The following is a 21,086-nucleotide window of genomic DNA, read 5'->3' as shown; positions in this document are numbered from 1 at the left end:
TTTGGAATGCAGTTCCTGTGTAGCCAAGTTTACATTCCGTGTATTAGTGATATCTTATGATGTTTCTTTTTCTGTGTGAATTATTTCAGTTAGAATCATCATACCTGAATCCACTCATTATGCTGCTACGGGCCTGATGACATAGATTTCATTGCTGAGTGATACTGCATTGTACGTAAGTACCACAAGTTCTTTATCCATTTTTCACTTTCTGAGATATTGAACTTGTACGGTAAACGAGGTTCTTGTAAACGGAGGTGTCCCAAACATTGGGGTGGCTGTGTCTTTTTGATTTTAATTTCCCTAAGCTATAGGACCATAAGTGGAAGTGCCCTAGGCTCTGATGCTTTGTTTTTTAGATGTTTCAGGAAACACCATACACTTCTCCTGAGTGTCTGTTGGCAATTTACATCCCGCCCATCAGCATAACAAGGCTCCCAGTTCTCCATGGCCTGTCCTGCCTTTCTGGAGTTTACACTTTTTTCAGATGGCCCTTTTGACCGGGGAGAAGTGAGACTTCATTGTAGTGCAGATTTCCTTTGCAAGTTTGCTTGGTTGGCCAAAAAGGGCGTATGTGTTTTTTCCTGAATATATTCAGGAAAAAACGCATACGCCCTTTTTGGCCAAGTGCATCATTGTGGACATTCTGCCTCTTTTCCTATGCCTTCAATGCAATTCCAGTCTACCTCCTGAAATCGGTTTCCTGCAATTCTGCCCCGCTTTCAAGTCCTCTTGGCAGCCTTACTTCAGTCTATTTTTGGACGATAGCTGTCATTTATAACTCTGCAGGTTTGTGAATTACAGTGCCCCTGAGCTCCTTTCTTCAACTCGCTTTCTTGTGACCTGGCCGCAACACCGCAGGATGTCTACAGGCCCTAATCTGGTTCCGGCACGGCACGCTGAGCCTTTGGTTAATTCCTCTTCCTGGTGGGAAATGAGAGTTAAATTTGCCCATCCAGACACCTCCAGCTAGTCTCTCATTGGTTCTCGCTATTCCTGTTCATCTTCCACAGAAATTGCAAACTGGGCCAAACAGGAGGTTAAAGGGACTGACTCTCCAAGTGGGGAGAGTGTTAGTAAAGCGTCTGTAATGTTGAACCCGAGTACCAGGGTACGAAAACTGAGACATATTTGAACACGTCTCCTGATCACATGGTTGATCATAATCTAGGTTCCACATGCATGTTTTAGCTGAAGGAACAATACCTTAAACCTGGAGAGTTGAGACCCGTGGAATGGGTACCATGCAATATGACTTCAAAGGGTCTTCATTTGCTCACGAACCCCTCCAATCGTATCACTGCTGCATTTATGCCCCTGTACACATGCTTGATTCTCTTTCGGAGACATAGCAATCCATAGGTTTTAAGATACTTACTAGTCAGGTACATTCTTAGGCGTTTAATATGCGGTGTTGAGTCCATTTCGTTGAGCAAGGAGTAGCTCTTGTCTATTCCATATTTGGCTTAAGGAACTTTATCTGTGCTCATTTCAATCTCTGGTTTTATGCAGCACCCCAACTCACCTTTCCCCTTAAGCAAGCATAAGTTGGTTTTCTAAATTTGAGACCCTGTTCTGTTCTGTAATTCAGTTCCTGTGTAGCCAAGTTTACATTCCGTGTATTACTGATATCTTATGATGTTTCTTTTTCTGTGTGACTTATTTCAGTTAGAATCATCATACCTGAATCCACTCATTGTGCTGCTAAGGTCCTGCTGACACAGATTTCATTGCTGAGTGATATTGCTTTTTAAGTAAATACCACATCTTCTTTATCCATTTTTCACTTTCTGCGATGTTGAACTTGTACTGTAAATGAGGTTCTTGTAAACAGAGCCGTTCCAAACTTTGGGGTGGCTGTGTCTTTTTGATTTTAAATTCCCTAAGCTATAGGACCATAAGTGGAAGTGCCCTAGGCTCTGTTGCTTTGTTTTTTAGATGTTTCAGGAAACACCATACACTTCTCCCAAGTGGTTGTTGGCAATTTACATCCCGCCCATCAGCATAACAAGGCTCCCAGTTCTCCATGGCCTGTCCTGCCTTTCTGGATTTTACACTTTTTTCAGATGGCCCTTTTGACCGGGGGGAAGTGAGACTTCATTGTAGTGCAGATTTCCTTTGCAAGCTTGCTTGGTTGGCCAAAAAGGGCGTATGCGTTTTTTCCTGAATATAATCAGGAAAAAACGCATACGCCCTTTTTGGCCAAGTGCATCATTGTGGACGTTCTGCCTCTTTTCCTATGCTTTCAATGCAATTCCAGTCTACCTCCTGAAATCGGTTTCCTGCAATTCTGCCCCGTTTTCAAGTCCTCTTGGCAGCCTTACTTCAGTCTATTTTTGGACGATAGCTGTCATTTATAACTCTGCAGGTTTGTGAATTACAGTGCCCCTGAGCTCCTTTCTTCAACTCGCTTTCTTGTGACCTGGCCGCAACACCGCAGGATGGCTTCAGGCCCTAATCTGATTCCGGCACGGCACACTTAGCCTTTGGTTAATTCCTCTTCCTGGTGGGAAATGAGAGTTAAATTTGCCCGTCCAGACACCTCCAGCTAGCCTCTCATTGGTTCTCGCTATTCCTGTTCATCTTCCGCAGAAATTGCAAACTGGGCCAAACAGGAGGTTAAAGGCGCTGACTCTCCAAGTGCGGAGAGTGTTAGTAAAGCGTCTGGAATGTTGCACCCGAGTACCAGGGGAGGAAAACTGAGACATATTAGAACACGTCTCCCGTTCACATGGTTGATAATACTTGGGTTCCACATGCATGTTTTAGCTGAAGGAAGAATACCTTAAACCTGGAGAGTTGAGACACGTGGAATGGGTACCATGCAATATGACTTCAAAGGGTCTTCATTTGCTCACCGAACCTCTCCAATCCTATCACTGCTGCGTTTATGCCCCTGTACACATGCTTGATTCTCTTTTGGAGACATAGCAATCCATAGGTTTTAAGATACTTACTAGTCAGGTACATTCTTAGGCGTTTAATATGCGGTGTTGAGTCCATTTCGTCGAGCAAGGAGTAGCTCTTGTCTATTCCATATTTGGCTTAAGGAACTTTATCTGTGCTCATTTCAATCTCTGGTTTTATGCAGCACCCCAAATCACCTTTCCCCTTAAGCAAGCATAAGTTGGTTTTCTAAATTTGAGACCCTGTTCTGTTCTGTAATTCAGTTCCTGTGTAGCCAAGTTTACATTCCGTGTATTACTGATATCTTATGATGTTTCTTTTTCTGTGTGACTTATTTCAGTTACAATCATCATACCTGAATCCACTCATTGTGCTGCTAAGGGCCTGATGACATAGATTTCATTGCTGAGTGATATTGCTTTGTAAGTGAATACCGCAAGTTCTTTATCCATTTTTCACTTTCTGCGATGTTGAACTTGTAATGTAAACGAGGTTCTTGTAAACAGAGCCGTTCCAAACTTTGGGGTGGCTGTGTCTTTTTGATTTTAATTTCCCTAAGCTATAGGACCATAAGTGGAAGTGCCCTAGGCTCTGTTGCTTTGTTTCTTAGATGTTTCAGGAAACACCATACACTTCTCCCAAGTGTCTGTTGGCAATTTACATCCCGCCCATCAGCATAACAAGGCTCCCAGTTCTCAATGGCCTGTCCTGCCTTTCTGGATTTTACACTTTTTTCAGATGGCCCTTTTGACCGGGGGAAAGTGAGACTTCATTGTAGTGCAGATTTCCTTTGCAAGCTTGCTTGGTTGGCCAAAAAGGGCGTATGCGTTTTTTCCTGAATATATTCAGGAAAAAACGCATACGCCCTTTTTGGCCAAGTGCATCATTGTGGACGTTCTGCCTCTTTTCCTATGCTTTCAATGCAATTCCAGTCTACCTCCTGAAATCGGTTTCCTGCAATTCTGCCCCGCTTTCAAGTCCTCTTGGCAGCCTTACTTCAGTCTATTTTTGGACGATAGCTGTCATTTATAACTCTGCAGGTTTGTGAATTACAGTGCCCCTGAGCTCCTTTCTTCAACTCGCTTTCTTGTGACCTGGCCGCAACACCGCAGGATGGCTTCAGGCCCTAATCTGGTTCCGGCACGGCACGCTGAGCCTTTGGTTATTTCCTCTTCCTGGTGGGAAATGAGAGTTAAATTTGCCCGTCCAGACACCTCCAGCTAGCCTCTCATTGGTTCTCGCTATTCCTGTTCATCTTCCGCAGAAATTGCAAACTGGGCCAAACAGGAGGTTAAAGGCGCTGACTCTCCAAGTGGGGAGAGTGTTAGTAAAGCGTCTGGAATGTTGCACCCGAGTACCAGGGGAGGAAAACTGAGACATATTTGAACACGTCTCCCGTTCACATGGTTGATCCTACTTGGGTTCCACATGCATGTTTTAGCTGAAGGAAGAATACCTTAAACCTGGAGAGTTGAGATCCGTGTAATGGGTACCATGCAATATGACTTCAAAGTGTCTTCATTTGCTCACCGAACCTCTCCAATCCTATCACTGCTGCGTTTATGCCCCTGTACACACGCTTGATTCCCTTTCGGAGACATAGCAATCCATAGGTTTTAAGATACTTACTAGTCAGGTACATTCTTAGGCGTTTAATATGCGGTGTTGAGTCCATTTCGTTGAGCAAGGAGTAGCTCTTGTCTATTCCATATTTGGCTTAAGGAACTTTATCTGTGCTCATTTCAATCTCTGGTTTTATGCAGCACCCCAACTCACCTTTACCCTTAAGCAAGCATAAGTTGGTTTTCTAAGTTTGTGACCCTGTTCTGTTCTGTAATTCAGTTCCTGTGTAGCCAACTTTACATTCCGTGTATTACTGATATCTTATGATGTTTCTTTTTCTGTGTGACTTATTTCAGTTAGAATCATCATACCTGAATCCACTCATTGTGCTGCTAAAGGCCTGATGACATAGATTTCATTGCTGAGTGATATTGCTTTGTAAGTAAATACCACAACTTCTTTATCCATTTTTCACTTTCTGCGATGTTGAACTTGTACTGTAAACGAGGTTCTTGTAAACAGAGGCGTCCCAAACTTTGGGGTGGCTGTGTCTTTTTGATTTTAATTTCCCTAAGCTATAGGACCATAAGTGGAAGTGCCCTAGGCTCTGTTGCTTTGTTTTTTAGATGTTTCAGGAAACACCATACACTTCTCCCGAGTGTCTGTTGGCAATTTACATCCCGCCCATCAGCATAACAAGGCTCCCAGTTCTCCATGGCCTGTCCTGCCTTTCTGGATTTTACACTTTTTTCAGATGGCCCTTTTGACCCGGGGGAAGTGAGACTTCATTGTAGTGCAGATTTCCTTTGCAAGCTTGCTTGGTTGGCCAAAAAGGGCGTATGCGTTTTTTCCTGAATATATTCAGGAAAAAACGCATACGCCCTTTTTGGCCAAGTGCATCATTGTGGACGTTCTGCCTCTTTTCCTATGCTTTCAATGCAATTCCAGTCTACCTCCTGAAATCGGTTTCCTGCAATTCTGCCCCGCTTTCAAGTCCTCTTGGCAGCCTTACTTCAGTCTATTTTTGGACGATAGCTGTCATTTATAACTCTGCAGGTTTGTGAATTACAGTGCCCCTGAGCTCCTTTCTTGAACTCGCTTTCTTGTGACCTGGCCGCAACACCGCAGGATGGCTTCAGGCCCTAATCTGGTTCCGGCCCGGCATGCTGAGCCTTTGGTTAATTCCTCTTCCTGGTGGGAAATGAGAGTTAAATTTGCCCGTCCAGACACCTGCAGCTAGCCTCTCATTGGTTCTCGCTATTCCTGTTCATCTTCCGCAGAAATTGCAAACTGGGCCAAACAGGAGGTTAAAGGGACTGACTCTCCAAGTGGGGAGAGTGTTAGTAAAGCGTCTGGAATGTTGCACCCGAGTACCAGGGGAGGAAAACTGAGACATATTTGAACACGTCTCCCGTTCACATGGTTGATCATACTTGGGTTCCACATGCATGTTTTAGCTGAAGGAAGAATACCTTAAACCTGGAGAGTTGAGACCCGTGTAATGGGTACCATGCAATATGACTTCAAAGTGTCTTCATTTGCTCACCGAACCTCTCCAATCCTATCACTGCTGCGTTTATGCCCCTGTACACACGCTTGATTCCCTTTCGGAGACATAGCAATCCATAGGTTTTAAGATACTTACTAGTCAGGTACATTCTTAGGCGTTTAATATGCGGTGTTGAGTCCATTTCATTGAGCAAGGAGTAGCTCTTGTCTATTCCATATTTGGCTTAAGGAACTTTATCTGTGCTCATTTCAATCTCTGGTTTTATGCAGCACCCCAACTCACCTTTCCCCTTAAGCAAGCATAAGTTGGTTTTCTAAATTTGAGACCCTGTTCTGTTTTGGAATGCAGTTCCTGTGTAGCCAAGTTTACATTCCGTGTATTAGTGATATCTTATGATGTTTCTTTTTCTGTGTGACTTATTTCAGTTAGAATCATCGTACCTGAATCCTCTCATTATGCTGCTACGGTCCTGATGACATAGATTTCATTGCTGAGTGATACTGCATTGTACGTAAGTACCACAAGTTCTTTATCCATTTTTCACTTTCTGTGATATTGAACTTGTACGGTAAATGAGGTTCTTGTAAACGGAGGCGTCCCAACCTTTGGGGTGGCTGTGTCTTTTTGATTTTAATTTCCCTAAGCTATAGGACCATAAGTGGAAGTGCCCTAGGCTCTGTTGCTTTGTTTTTTAGATGTTTCAGGAAACACCATACACTTCTCCCGAGTGGTTGTTGGCAATTTACATCCCGCCCATCAGCATAACAAGGCTCCCAGTTCTCCATGGCCTGTCCTGCCTTTCTGGATTTTACACTTTTTTCAGATGGCCCTTTTGACCGGGGGAAGTGAGACTTCATTGTAGTGCAGATTTCCTTTGCAAGTTTGCTTGGTTGGCCAAAAAGGGCGTATGCGTTTTTTCCTGAATATATTCAGGAAAAAACGCATACGCCCTTTTTGGCCAAGTGCATCATTGTGGACGTTCTGCCTCTTTTCCTATGCTTTCAATGCAATTCCAGTCTACCTCCTGAAATCGGTTTCCTGCAATTCTGCCCCGCTTTCAAGTCCTCTTGGCAGCCTTACTTCAGTCTATTTTTGGACGATAGCTGTCATTTATAACTCTGCAGGTTTGTGAATTACAGTGCCCCTGAGCTCCTTTCTTCAACTCGCTTTCTTGTGACCTGGCCGCAACACCGCAGGATGGCTTCGGGCCCTAATCTGGTTCCGGCACGGCACGCTGAGCCTTTGGTTATTTCCTCTTCCTGGTGGGAAATGAGAGTTAAATTTGCCCGTCCAGACACCTCCAGCTAGTCTCTCATTGGTTCTCGCTATTCCTGTTCATCTTCCAAGAAATTGCAAACTGGGCCAAACAGGAGGTTAAAGGCGCTGACTCTCCAAGTTGGGAGAGTGTTAGTAAAGCGTCTGGAATGTTGCACCCGAGTACCAGGGGAGGAAAACTGAGACATATTTGAACACGTCTCCCGTTCACATGGTTGATCATACTTGGGTTCCACATGCATCTTTTAGCTGAAGGAAGAATACCTTAAACCTGTGTATTTGAAACCCGTGGAATGGGTACCATGCAATATGACTTCAAAGGGTCTTCATTTGCTCACCGAACCTCTCCAATCCTATCACTGCTGCGTTTATGCCCCTGTACACATGCTTGATTCTCTTTCGGAGACATAGCAATCCATAGGTTTTAAGATACTTACTAGTCAGGTACATTCTTAGGCGTTTAATATGCGGTGTTGAGTCCATTTCGTTGAGCAAGGAGTAGCTCTTGTTTATTCCATATTTGGCTTAAGGAACTTTATCTGTGCTCATTTCAATCTCTGGTTTTATGCAGCACCCCAACTCACCTTTCCCCTTAAGCAAGCATAAGTTGGTTTTCTAAATTTGAGACCCTGTTCTGTTCTGTAATTCAGTTCCTGTGTAGCCAAGTTTACATTCCGTGTATTACTGATATCTTATGATGTTTCTTTTTCTGTGTGACTTATTTCAGTTAGAATCATCATACCTGAATCCACTCATTGTGCTGCTAAGGGCCTGATGACACAGATTTCATTGCTGAGTGATATTGCTTTGTAAGTAAATACCACAACTTCCTTATCCATTTTTCACTTTCTGCGATGATGAACTTGTACTGTAAACGATGTTCTTGTAAACAGAGCCGTTCCAAACTTTGGGGTGGCTGTGTCTTTTTGATTTTAATTTCCCTAAGCTATAGGACCATAAGTGGCAGTGCCCTAGGCTCTGTTGCTTTGTTTTTTAGATGTTTCAGGAAACACCATACACTTCTCCTGAGTGTCTGTTGGTAATTTACATCCCGCCCATCAGCATAACAAGGCTCCCAGTTCTCCATGGCCTGTCCTGCCTTTCTGGATTTTACACTTTTTTCAGATGGCCCTTTTGACCGGGGGGAAGTGAGACTTCATTGTAGTGCAGATTTCCTTTGCAAGCTTGCTTGGTTGGCCAAAAAGGGCGTATGCGTTTTTTCCTGAATATATTCAGGAAAAAACGCATACGCCCTTTTTGGCCAAGTGCATCATTGTGGACGCTCTGCCTCTTTTCCTATGCTTTCAATGCAATTCCAGTCTACCTCCTGAAATCGGTTTCCTGCAATTCTGCCCCGCTTTCAAGTCCTCTTGGCAGCCTTACTTCAGTCTATTTTTGGACGATAGCTGTCATTTATAACTCTGCAGGTTTGTGAATTACAGTGCCCCTGAGCTCGTTTCTTCAACTCGCTTTCTTGTGACCTGGCCGCAACACCGCAGGATGGCTTCAGGCCCTAATCTGGTTCCGGCCCGGCATGCTGAGCCTTTGGTTAATTCCTCTTCCTGGTGGGAAATGAGAGTTAAATTTGCCCGTCCAGACACCTCCAGCTAGCCTCTCATTGGTTCTCGCTATTCCTGTTCATCTTCCGCAGAAATTGCAAACTGGGCCAAACAGGAGGTTAAAGGAACTGACTCTACAAGTGGGGAGAGTGTTAGTAAAGCGTCTGGAATGTTGCACCCGAGTACCAGGGTACGAAAACTGAGACATATTTGAACACGTCTCCCGATCACATGGTTGATCATACTCTAGGTTCCACATGCATGTTTTAGCTGAAGGAAGAATACCTTAAACCTGGGTAGTTGAAACCCGTGGAATGGGTACCATGCAATATGACTTCAAAGGGTCTTCATTTGCTCACTGAACCTCTCCAATCCTATCACTGCTGCGTTTATGCCCCTGTACACATGCTTGATTCTCTTTCGGAGACATAGCAATCCATAGGTTTTAAGATACTTACTAGTCAGGTACATTCTTAGGCGTTTAATATGCGGTGTTGAGACCATTTCGTTGAGCAAGGAGTATCTCTTGTCTATTCCATATTTGGCTTAAGGAACTTTATCTGTGCTCATTTCAATCTCTGGTTTTATGCAGCACCCCAACTCACCTTTCCCCTTAAGCAAGCATAAGTTGGTTTTCTAAATTTGAGACCCTGTTCTGTTCTGTAATTCAGTTCCTGTGTAGCCAAGTTTACATTCCGTGTATTACTGATATCTTATGATGTTTCTTTTTCTGTGTGACTTATTTCAGTTAGAATCATCATACCTGAATCCACTCATTGTGCTGCTAAGGGCCTGATGATACAGATTTCATTGCTGAGTGATATTGCTTTGTAAGTAAATACCACAACTTCTTTATCCATTTTTCACTTTCTGCGATGTTGAACTTGTACTGTAAACGATGTTCTTGTAAACAGAGCCGTTCCAAACTTTGGGGTGGCTGTGTCTTTTTGATTTTAATTTCCCTAAGCTATAGGACCATAAGTGGCAGTGCCCTAGGCTCTGTTGCTTTGTTTCTTAGATGTTTCAGGAAACACCATACACTTCTCCTGAGTGGTTGTTGGCAATTTACATCCCGCCCTTCAGCATAACAAGGCTCCCAGTTCTCAATGGCCTGTCCTGCCTTTTTGGATTTTACACTTTTTTCAGATGGCTCTTTTGACCGGGGGGAAGTGAGACTTCATTGTAGTGCAGATTTCCTTTGCAAGCTTGCTTGGTTGGCCAAAAAGGGCGTATGCGTTTTTTCCTGAATATATTCAGGAAAAAGCGCATACGCCCTTTTTGGCCAAGTGCATCATTGTGGACGTTCTGCCTCTTTTCCTATGCTTTCAATGCAATTCCAGTCTACCTCCTGAAATCGGTTTCCTGCAATTCTGCCCCGCTTTCAAGTCCTCTTGGCAGCCTTACTTCAGTCTATTTTTGGACGATAGCTGTCATTTATAACTCTGCAGGTTTGTGAATTACAGTGCCCCTGAGCTCCTTTCTTCAACTCGCTTTCTTGTGACCTGGCCGCAACACCGCAGGATGGCTTCAGGCCCTAATCTGGTTACGGCATGGCACACTGAGCCTTTGGTTATTTCCTCTTCCTGGTGGGAAATGAGAGTTAAATTTGCCCGTCCAGACACCTCCAGCTAGCCTCTCATTGGTTGCGCTATTCCTGTTCATCTTCCGCAGAAATTGCAAACTGGGCCAAACAGGAGGTTAAAGGGACTGACTCTCCAAGTGGGGAGAGTGTTAATAAAGCGTCTCGAATGTTGCACCCGAGTACCAGGGGAGGAAAACTGAGACATATTTGAACACGTCTCCCATTCACATGGTTGATCATACTTGGGTTCCACATGCATGTTTTAGCTGAAGGAAGAATACCTGAAACCTGGGTAGTTGAAACCCGTGGAATGGGTACCATGCAATATGACTTCAAAGGGTCTTCATTTGCTCACTGAACCTCTCCAATCCTATCACTGCTGCGTTTATGCCCCTGTACACATGCTTGATTCTCTTTCGGAGACATAGCAATCCATAGGTTTTAAGATACTTACTAGTCAGGTACATTCTTAGGCGTTTAATATGGGGTGTTGAGTCCATTTCGTTGAGCAAGGAGTAGCTCTTGTCTATTCCATATTTGGCTTAAGGAACTTTATCTGTGCTCATTTCAATCTCTGGTTTTATGCAGCACCCCAACTCACCTTTCCCCTTAAGCAAGCATAAGTTGGTTTTCTAAATTTGAGACCCTGTTCTGTTCTGTAATTCAGTTCCTGTGTAGCCAAGTTTACATTCCGTGTATTACTGATATCTTATGATGTTTCTTTTTCTGTGTGACTTATTTCAGTTAGAATCATCATACCTGAATCCACTCATTGTGCTGCTAAGGGCCTGATGACACAGATTTCATTGCTGAGTGATATTGCTTTGTAAGTAAATACCACAACTTCTTTATCCATTTTTCAATTTCTGCGATGTTGAACTTGTACTGTAAACGAGGTTCTTGTAAACAGAGGCGTCCCAAACATTGGGGTGGCTGTGTCTTTTTGATTTTAATTTCCCTAAGCTATAGGACCATAAGTGGCAGTGCCCTAGGCTCTGTTGCTTTGTTTTTTAGATGTTTCAGGAAACACCATACACTTCTCCTGAGTGTCTGTTGGTAATTTACATCCCGCCCATCAGCATAACAAGGCTCCCAGTTCTCCATGGCCTGTCCTGCCTTTCTGGATTTTACACTTTTTTCAGATGGCCCTTTTGACCGGGGGGAAGTGAGACTTCATTGTAGTGCAGATTTCCTTTGCAAGCTTGCTTGGTTGGCCAAAAAGGGCGTATGCGTTTTTTCCTGAATATATTCAGGAAATAACGCATACGCCCTTTTTGGCCAAGTGCATCATTGTGGACGTTCTGCCTCTTTTCCTATGCTTTCAATGCAATTCCAGTCTACCTCCTGAAATCGGTTTCCTGCAATTCTGCCCCGCTTTCAAGTCCTCTTGGCAGCCTTACTTCAGTCTATTTTTGGACGATAGCTGTCATTTATAACTCTGCAGGTTTGTGAATTACAGTGCCCCTGAGCTCCTTTCTTCAACTCGCTTTCTTGTGAGCTGGCCGCAACACCGCAGGATGGCTTCAGGCCCTAATCTGGTTCCGGCACGGCACGCTGAGCCTCTGGTTATTTCCTCTTCCTGGTGGGAAATGAGAGTTGAATTTGCCCGTCCAGACACCTCCAGCTAGTCTCTCATTGGTTCTCGCTATTCCTGTTCATCTTCCGCAGAAATTGCAAACTGGGCCAAACGGGAGGTTAAAGGCGCTGACTCTCCAAGTGGGGAGAGTGTTAGTAAAGCGTCTGGAATGTTGCACCCGAGTACCAGGGGAGGAAAACTGAGACATATTTGAACACGTCTTCCGATCTCATGGTTGATCATACTCTGGGTTCCACATGCATCTTTTAGCTGAAGGAAGAATACCTTAAACCTGGGTAGTTGAAACCCGTGGAATGGGTACCATGCAATATGACTTCAAAGGGTCTTCATTTGCTCACCGAACCTCTCCAATCCTATCACTGCTGCGTTTATGCCCCTGTACACATGCTTGATTCTCTTTCGGAGACATAGCAATCCATAGGTTTTAAGATACTTACTAGTCAGGTACATTCTTAGGCGTTTAATATGTGGTGTTGAGTCCATTTCATTGAGCAAGTAGTAGCTCTTGTCTATTCCATATTTGGCTTAAGGAACTTTATCTGTGCTCATTTCAATCTCTGGTTTTATGCAGCACCCCAACTCACCTTTCCCCTTAAGCAAGCATAAGTTGGTTTTCTAAATTTGAGACCCTGTTCTGTTCTGTAATTCAGTTCCTGTGTAGCCAAGTTTACATTCCGTGTATTACTGATATCTTATGATGTTTCTTTTTCTGTGTGACTTATTTCAGTTAGAATCATCATACCTGAATCCACTCATTGTGCTGCTAAGGGCCTGATGACACAGATTTCATTGCTGAGTGATATTGCTTTGTAAGTAAATACCACAACTTCCTTATCCATTTTTCACTTTCTGCGATGATGAACTTGTACTGTAAACGATGTTCTTGTAAACAGAGCCGTTCCAAACTTTGGGGTGGCTGTGTCTTTTTGATTTTAATTTCCCTAAGCTATAGGACCATAAGTGGCAGTGCCCTAGGCTCTGTTGCTTTGTTTTTTAGATGTTTCAGGAAACACCATACACTTCTCCTGAGTGTCTGTTGGTAATTTACATCCCGCCCATCAGCATAACAAGGCTCCCAGTTCTCCATGGCCTGTCCTGCCTTTCTGGATTTTACACTTTTTTCAGATGGCCCTTTTGACCAGGGGGAAGTGAGACTTCATTGTAGTGCAGATTTCCTTTGCAAGCTTGCTTGGTTGGCCAAAAAGGGCGTATGCGTTTTTTCCTGAATATATTCAGGAAAAAACGCATACGCCCTTTTTGGCCAAGTGCATCATTGTGGACGTTCTGCCTCTTTTCCTATGCTTTCAATGCAATTCCAGTCTACCTCCTGAAATCGGTTTCCTGCAATTCTGCCCCGCTTTCAAGTCCTCTTGGCAGCCTTACTTCAGTCTATTTTTGGACGATAGCTGTCATTTATAACTCTGCAGGTTTGTGAATTACAGTGCCCCTGAGCTCGTTTCTTCAACTCGCTTTCTTGTGACCTGGCCGCAACACCGCAGGATGGCTTCAGGCCCTAATCTGGTTCCGCCCGGCATGCTGAGCCTTTGGTTAATTCCTCTTCCTGGTGGGAAATGAGAGTTAAATTTGCCCGTCCAGACACCTCCAGCTAGCCTCTCATTGGTTCTCGCTATTCCTGTTCATCTTCCGCAGAAATTGCAAACTGGGCCAAACAGGAGGTTAAAGGAACTGACTCTACAAGTGGGGAGAGTGTTAGTAAAGCGTCTGGAATGTTGCACCCGAGTACCAGGGTACGAAAACTGAGACATATTTGAACACGTCTCCCGATCACATGGTTGATCATACTCTAGGTTCCACATGCATGTTTTAGCTGAAGGAAGAATACCTTAAACCTGGGTAGTTGAAACCCGTGGAATGGGTACCATGCAATATGACTTCAAAGGGTCTTCATTTGCTCACCGAACCTCTCCAATCCTATCACTGCTGCGTTTATGCCCCTGTACACATGCTTGATTCTCTTTCGGAGACATAGCAATCCATAGGTTTTAAGATACTTACTAGTCAGGTACATTCTTAGGCGTTTAATATGCGGTGTTGAGACCATTTCGTTGAGCAAGGAGTATCTCTTGTCTATTCCATATTTGGCTTAAGGAACTTTATCTGTGCTCATTTCAATCTCTGGTTTTATGCAGCACCCCAACTCACCTTTCCCCTTAAGCAAGCATAAGTTGGTTTTCTAAATTTGAGACCCTGTTCTGTTCTGTAATTCAGTTCCTGTGTAGCCAAGTTTACATTCCGTGTATTACTGATATCTTATGATGTTTCTTTTTCTGTGTGACTTATTTCAGTTAGAATCATCATACCTGAATCCACTCATTGTGCTGCTAAGGGCCTGATGATACAGATTTCATTGCTGAGTGATATTGCTTTGTAAGTAAATACCACAACTTCTTTATCCATTTTTCACTTTCTGCGATGTTGAACTTGTACTGTAAACGATGTTCTTGTAAACAGAGCCGTTCCAAACTTTGGGGTGGCTGTGTCTTTTTGATTTTAATTTCCCTAAGCTATAGGACCATAAGTGGCAGTGCCCTAGGCTCTGTTGCTTTGTTTCTTAGATGTTTCAGGAAACACCATACACTTCTCCTGAGTGGTTGTTGGCAATTTACATCCCGCCCTTCAGCATAACAAGGCTCCCAGTTCTCAATGGCCTGTCCTGCCTTTTTGGATTTTACACTTTTTTCAGATGGCTCTTTTGACCGGGGGGAAGTGAGACTTCATTGTAGTGCAGATTTCCTTTGCAAGCTTGCTTGGTTGGCCAAAAAGGGCGTATGCGTTTTTTCCTGAATATATTCAGGAAAAAGCGCATACGCCCTTTTTGGCCAAGTGCATCATTGTGGACGTTCTGCCTCTTTTCCTATGCTTTCAATGCAATTCCAGTCTACCTCCTGAAATCGGTTTCCTGCAATTCTGCCCCGCTTTCAAGTCCTCTTGGCAGCCTTACTTCAGTCTATTTTTGGACGATAGCTGTCATTTATAACTCTGCAGGTTTGTGAATTACAGTGCCCCTGAGCTCCTTTCTTCAACTCGCTTTCTTGTGACCTGGCCGCAACACCGCAGGATGGCTTCAGGCCCTAATCTGGTTACGGCATGGCACACTGAGCCTTTGGTTATTTCCTCTTCCTGGTGGGAAATGAGAGTTAAATTTGCCCGTCCAGACACCTCCAGCTAGCCTCTCATTGGTTGCGCTATTCCTGTTCATCTTCCGCAGAAATTGCAAACTGGGCCAAACAGGAGGTTAAAGGGACTGACTCTCCAAGTGGGGAGAGTGTTAATAAAGCGTCTCGAATGTTGCACCCGAGTACCAGGGGAGGAAAACTGAGACATATTTGAACACGTCTCCCATTCACATGGTTGATCATACTTGGGTTCCACATGCATGTTTTAGCTGAAGGAAGAATACCTAAAACCTGGGTAGTTGAAACCCGTGGAATGGGTACCATGCAATATGACTTCAAAGGGTCTTCATTTGCTCACTGAACCTCTCCAATCCTATCACTGCTGCGTTTATGCCCCTGTACACATGCTTGATTCTCTTTCGGAGACATAGCAATCCATAGGTTTTAAGATACTTACTAGTCAGGTACATTCTTAGGCGTTTAATATGGGGTGTTGAGTCCATTTCGTTGAGCAAGTAGTAGCTCTTGTCTATTCCATATTTGGCTTAAGGAACTTTATCTGTGCTCATTTCAATCTCTGGTTTTATGCAGCACCCCAACTCACCTTTCCCCTTAAGCAAGCATAAGTTGGTTTTCTAAATTTGAGACCCTGTTCTGTTCTGTAATTCAGTTCCTGTGTAGCCAAGTTTACATTCCGTGTATTACTGATATCTTATGATGTTTCTTTTTCTGTGTGACTTATTTCAGTTAGAATCATCATACCTGAATCCACTCATTGTGCTGCTAAGGGCCTGATGACACAGATTTCATTGCTGAGTGATATTGCTTTGTAAGTAAATACCACAACTTCTTTATCCATTTTTCAATTTCTGCGATGTTGAACTTGTACTGTAAACGAGGTTCTTGTAAACAGAGGCGTCCCAAACATTGGGGTGGCTGTGTCTTTTTGATTTTAATTTCCCTAAGCTATAGGACCATAAGTGGCAGTGCCCTAGGCTCTGTTGCTTTGTTTTTTAGATGTTTCAGGAAACACCATACACTTCTCCTGAGTGTCTGTTGGTAATTTACATCCCGCCCATCAGCATAACAAGGCTCCCAGTTCTCCATGGCCTGTCCTGCCTTTCTGGATTTTACACTTTTTTCAGATGGCCCTTTTGACCGGGGGGAAGTGAGACTTCATTGTAGTGCAGATTTCCTTTGCAAGCTTGCTTGGTTGGCCAAAAAGGGCGTATGCGTTTTTTCCTGAATATATTCAGGAAATAACGCATACGCCCTTTTTGGCCAAGTGCATCATTGTGGACGTTCTGCCTCTTTTCCTATGCTTTCAATGCAATTCCAGTCTACCTCCTGAAATCGGTTTCCTGCAATTCTGCCCCGCTTTCAAGTCCTCTTGGCAGCCTTACTTCAGTCTATTTTTGGACGATAGCTGTCATTTATAACTCTGCAGGTTTGTGAATTACAGTGCCCCTGAGCTCCTTTCTTCAACTCGCTTTCTTGTGAGCTGGCCGCAACACCGCAGGATGTCTTCAGGCCCTAATCTGGTTCCGGCACGGCACGCTGAGCCTCTGGTTATTTCCTCTTCCTGGTGGGAAATGAGAGTTGAATTTGCCCGTCCAGACTCCTCCAGCTAGTCTCTCATTGGTTCTCGCTATTCCTGTTCATCTTCCGCAGAAATTGCAAACTGGGCCAAACAGGAGGTTAAAGGCGCTGACTCTCCAAGTGGGGAGAGTGTTAGTAAAGCGTCTGGAATGTTGCACCCGAGTACCAGGGGAGGAAAACTGAGACATATTTGAACACGTCTTCCGATCTCATGGTTGATCATACTCTGGGTTCCACATGCATCTTTTAGCTGAAGGAAGAATACCTTAAACCTGGGTAGTTGAAACCCGTGGAATGGGTACCATGCAATATGACTTCAAAGGGTCTTCATTTGCTCACCGAACCTCTCCAATCCTATCACTGCTGCGTTTATGCCCCTGTACACATGCTTGATTCTCTTTCGGAGACATAGCAATCCATAGGTTTTAAGATACTTACTAGTCAGGTACATTCTTAGGCGTTTAATATGTGGTGTTGAGTCTATTTCATTGAGCAAGTAGTAGCTCTTGTCTATTCCATATTTGGCTTAAGGAACTTTATCTGTGCTCATTTCAATCTCTGGTTTTATGCAGCACCCCAACTCACCTTTCCCCTTAAGCAAGCATAAGTTGGTTTTCTAAATTTGAGACCCTGTTCTGTTCTGTAATTCAGTTCCTGTGTAGCCAAGTTTACATTCCGTGTATTACTGATATCTTATGATGTTTCTTTTTCTGTGTGACTTATTTCAGTTAGAATCATCATACCTGAATCCACTCATTGTGCTGCTAAGGGCCTGATGACACAGATTTCATTGCTGAGTGATATTGCTTTGTAAGTAAATACCACAACTTCCTTATCCATTTTTCACTTTCTGCGATGATGAACTTGTACTGTAAACGATGTTCTTGTAAACAGAGCCGTTCCAAACTTTGGGGTGGCTGTGTCTTTTTGATTTTAATTTCCCTAAGCTATAGGACCATAAGTGGCAGTGCCCTAGGCTCTGTTGCTTTGTTTTTTAGATGTTTCAGGAAACACCATACACTTCTCCTGAGTGTCTGTTGGTAATTTACATCCCGCCCATCAGCATAACAAGGCTCCCAGTTCTCCATGGCCTGTCCTGCCTTTCTGGATTTTACACTTTTTTCAGATGGCCCTTTTGACCGGGGGGAAGTGAGACTTCATTGTAGTGCAGATTTCCTTTGCAAGCTTGCTTGGTTGGCCAAAAAGGGCGTATGCGTTTTTTCCTGAATATATTCAGGAAAAAACGCATACGCCCTTTTTGGCCAAGTGCATCATTGTGGACGTTCTGCCTCTTTTCCTATGCTTTCAATGCAATTCCAGTCTACCTCCTGAAATCGGTTTCCTGCAATTCTGCCCCGCTTTCAAGTCCTCTTGGCAGCCTTACTTCAGTCTATTTTTGGACGATAGCTGTCATTTATAACTCTGCAGGTTTGTGAATTACAGTGCCCCTGAGCTCGTTTCTTCAACTCGCTTTCTTGTGACCTGGCCGCAACACCGCAGGATGGCTTCAGGCCCTAATCTGGTTCCGGCCCGGCATGCTGAGCCTTTGGTTAATTCCTCTTCCTGGTGGGAAATGAGAGTTAAATTTGCCCGTCCAGACACCTCCAGCTAGCCTCTCATTGGTTCTCGCTATTCCTGTTCATCTTCCGCAGAAATTGCAAACTGGGCCAAACAGGAGGTTAAAGGAACTGACTCTACAAGTCGGGAGAGTGTTAGTAAAGCGTCTGGAATGTTGCACCCGAGTACCAGGGTACGAAAACTGAGACATATTTGAACACGTCTCCCGATCACATGGTTGATCATACTCTAGGTTCCACATGCATGTTTTAGCTGAAGGAAGAATACCTTAAACCTGGGTAGTTGAAACCCGTGGAATGGGTACCATGCAATATGACTTCAAAGGGTCTTCATTTGCTCACCGAACCTCTCCAATCCTATCACTGCTGCGTTTATGCCCCTGTACACATGCTTGATTCTCTTTCGGAGACATAGCAATCCATATGTTTTAAGATACTTACTAGTCAGGTACATTCTTAGGCGTTTAATATGCGGTGTTGAGACCATTTCGTTGAGCAAGGAGTATCTCTTGTCTATTCCATATTTGGCTTAAGGAACTTTATCTGTGCTCATTTCAATCTCTGGTTTTATGCAGCACCCCAACTCACCTTTCCCCTTAAGCAAGCATAAGTTGGTTTTCTAAATTTGAGACCCTGTTCTGTTCTGTAATTCAGTTCCTGTGTAGCCAAGTTTACATTCCGTGTATTACTGATATCTTATGATGTTTCTTTTTCTGTGTGACTTATTTCAGTTAGAATCATCATACCTGAATCCACTCATTGTGGTGCTAAGGGCCTGATGATACAGATTTCATTGCTGAGTGATATTGCTTTGTAAGTAAATACCACAACTTCTTTATCCATTTTTCACTTTCTGCGATGTTGAACTTGTACTGTAAACGATGTTCTTGTAAACAGAGCCGTTCCAAACTTTGGGGTGGCTGTGTCTTTTTGATTTTAATTTCCCTAAGCTATAGGACCATAAGTGGCAGTGCCCTAGGCTCTGTTGCTTTGTTTCTTAGATGTTTCAGGAAACACCATACACTTCTCCTGAGTGGTTGTTGGCAATTTACATCCCGCCCTTCAGCATAACAAGGCTCCCAGTTCTCAATGGCCTGTCCTGCCTTTTTGGATTTTACACTTTTTTCAGATGGCTCTTTTGACCGGGGGGAAGTGAGACTTCATTGTAGTGCAGATTTCCTTTGCAAGCTTGCTTGGTTGGCCAAAAAGGGCGTATGCGTTTTTTCCTGAATATATTCAGGAAAAAGCGCCTACGCCCTTTTTGGCCAAGTGCATCATTGTGGACGTTCTGCCTCTTTTCCTATGCTTTCAATGCAATTCCAGTCTACCTCCTGAAATCGGTTTCCTGCAATTCTGCCCCGCTTTCAAGTCCTCTTGGCAGCCTTACTTCAGTCTATTTTTGGACGATAGCTGTCATTTATAACTCTGCAGGTTTGTGAATTACAGTGCCCCTGAGCTCCTTTCTTCAACTCGCTTTCTTGTGACCTGGCCGCAACACCGCAGGATGGCGTCCGGCCCTAATCTGGTTCCGGCACGGCACACTGAGCCTTTGGTTATTTCCTCTTCCTGGTGGGAAATGAGAGTTAAATTTGCCCGTCCAGACACCTCCAGCTAGCCTCTCATTGGTTGCGCTATTCCTGTTCATCTTCCGCAGAAATTGCAAACTGGGCCAAACAGGAGGTTAAAGGGACTGACTCTCCAAGTGGGGAGAGTGTTAATAAAGCGTCTCGAATGTTGCACCCGAGTACCAGGGGAGGAAAACTGAGACATATTTGAACACGTCTCCCATTCACATGGTTGATCATACTTGGGTTCCACATGCATGTTTTAGCTGAAGGAAGAATACCTAAAACCTGGGTAGTTGAAACCCGTGGAATGGGTACCATGCAATATGACTTCAAAGGGTCTTCATTTGCTCACTGAACCTCTCCAATCCTATCACTGCTGCGTTTATGCCCCTGTACACATGCTTGATTCTCTTTCGGAGACATAGCAATCCATAGGTTTTAAGATACTTACTAGTCAGGTACATTCTTAGGCGTTTAATATGGGGTGTTGAGTCCATTTCGTTGAGCAAGGAGTAGCTCTTGTCTATTCCATATTTGGCTTAAGGAACTTTATCTGTGCTCATTTCAATCTCTGGTTTTATGCAGCACCCCAACTCACCTTTCCCCTTAAGCAAGCATAAGTTGGTTTTCTAAATTTGAGACCCTGTTCTGTTCTGTAATTCAGTTCCTGTGTAGCCAAGTTTACATTCCGTGTATTACTGATATCTTATGATGTTTCTTTTTCTGTGTGACTTATTTCAGTTAGAATCATCATACCTGAATCCACTCATTGTGCTGCTAAGGGCCTGATGACACAGATTTCATTGCTGAGTGATATTGCTTTGTAAGTAAATACCACAACTTCTTTATCCATTTTTCAATTTCTGCGATGTTGAACTTGTACTGTAAACGAGGTTCTTGTAAACAGAGGCGTCCCAAACATTGGGGTGGCTGTGTCTTTTTGATTTTAATTTCCCTAAGCTATAGGACCATAAGTGGCAGTGCCCTAGGCTCTGTTGCTTTGTTTTTTAGATGTTTCAGGAAACACCATACACTTCTCCTGAGTGTCTGTGGGTAATTTACATCCCGCCCATCAGCATAACAAGGCTCCCAGTTCTCCATGGCCTGTCCTGCCTTTCTGGATTTTACACTTTTTTCAGATGGCCCTTTTGACCGGGGGGAAGTGAGACTTCATTGTAGTGCAGATTTCCTTTGCAAGCTTGCTTGGTTGGC

General features: G+C 43.8%; 1 long non-coding RNA gene across 2 annotated transcripts in view; it reads left to right on the top strand.

Moving 5' to 3' along the window:
• LOC307181164 overlaps positions 1–21,086 on the top strand; it is a 245,610-nt gene that overhangs the window by 44,199 nt on the left and 180,325 nt on the right. The window lies entirely within an intron of this gene.

This window comes from Stenella coeruleoalba (genome assembly GCF_951394435.1).
Source record: "Stenella coeruleoalba genome assembly, contig: scaffold_319, whole genome shotgun sequence".
Taxonomy (NCBI): Eukaryota; Metazoa; Chordata; class Mammalia; order Artiodactyla; family Delphinidae; genus Stenella; species Stenella coeruleoalba.
Note: the sequence above shows the minus strand (reverse complement) of the source record. Positions and strands in the feature narration are given on the sequence as shown.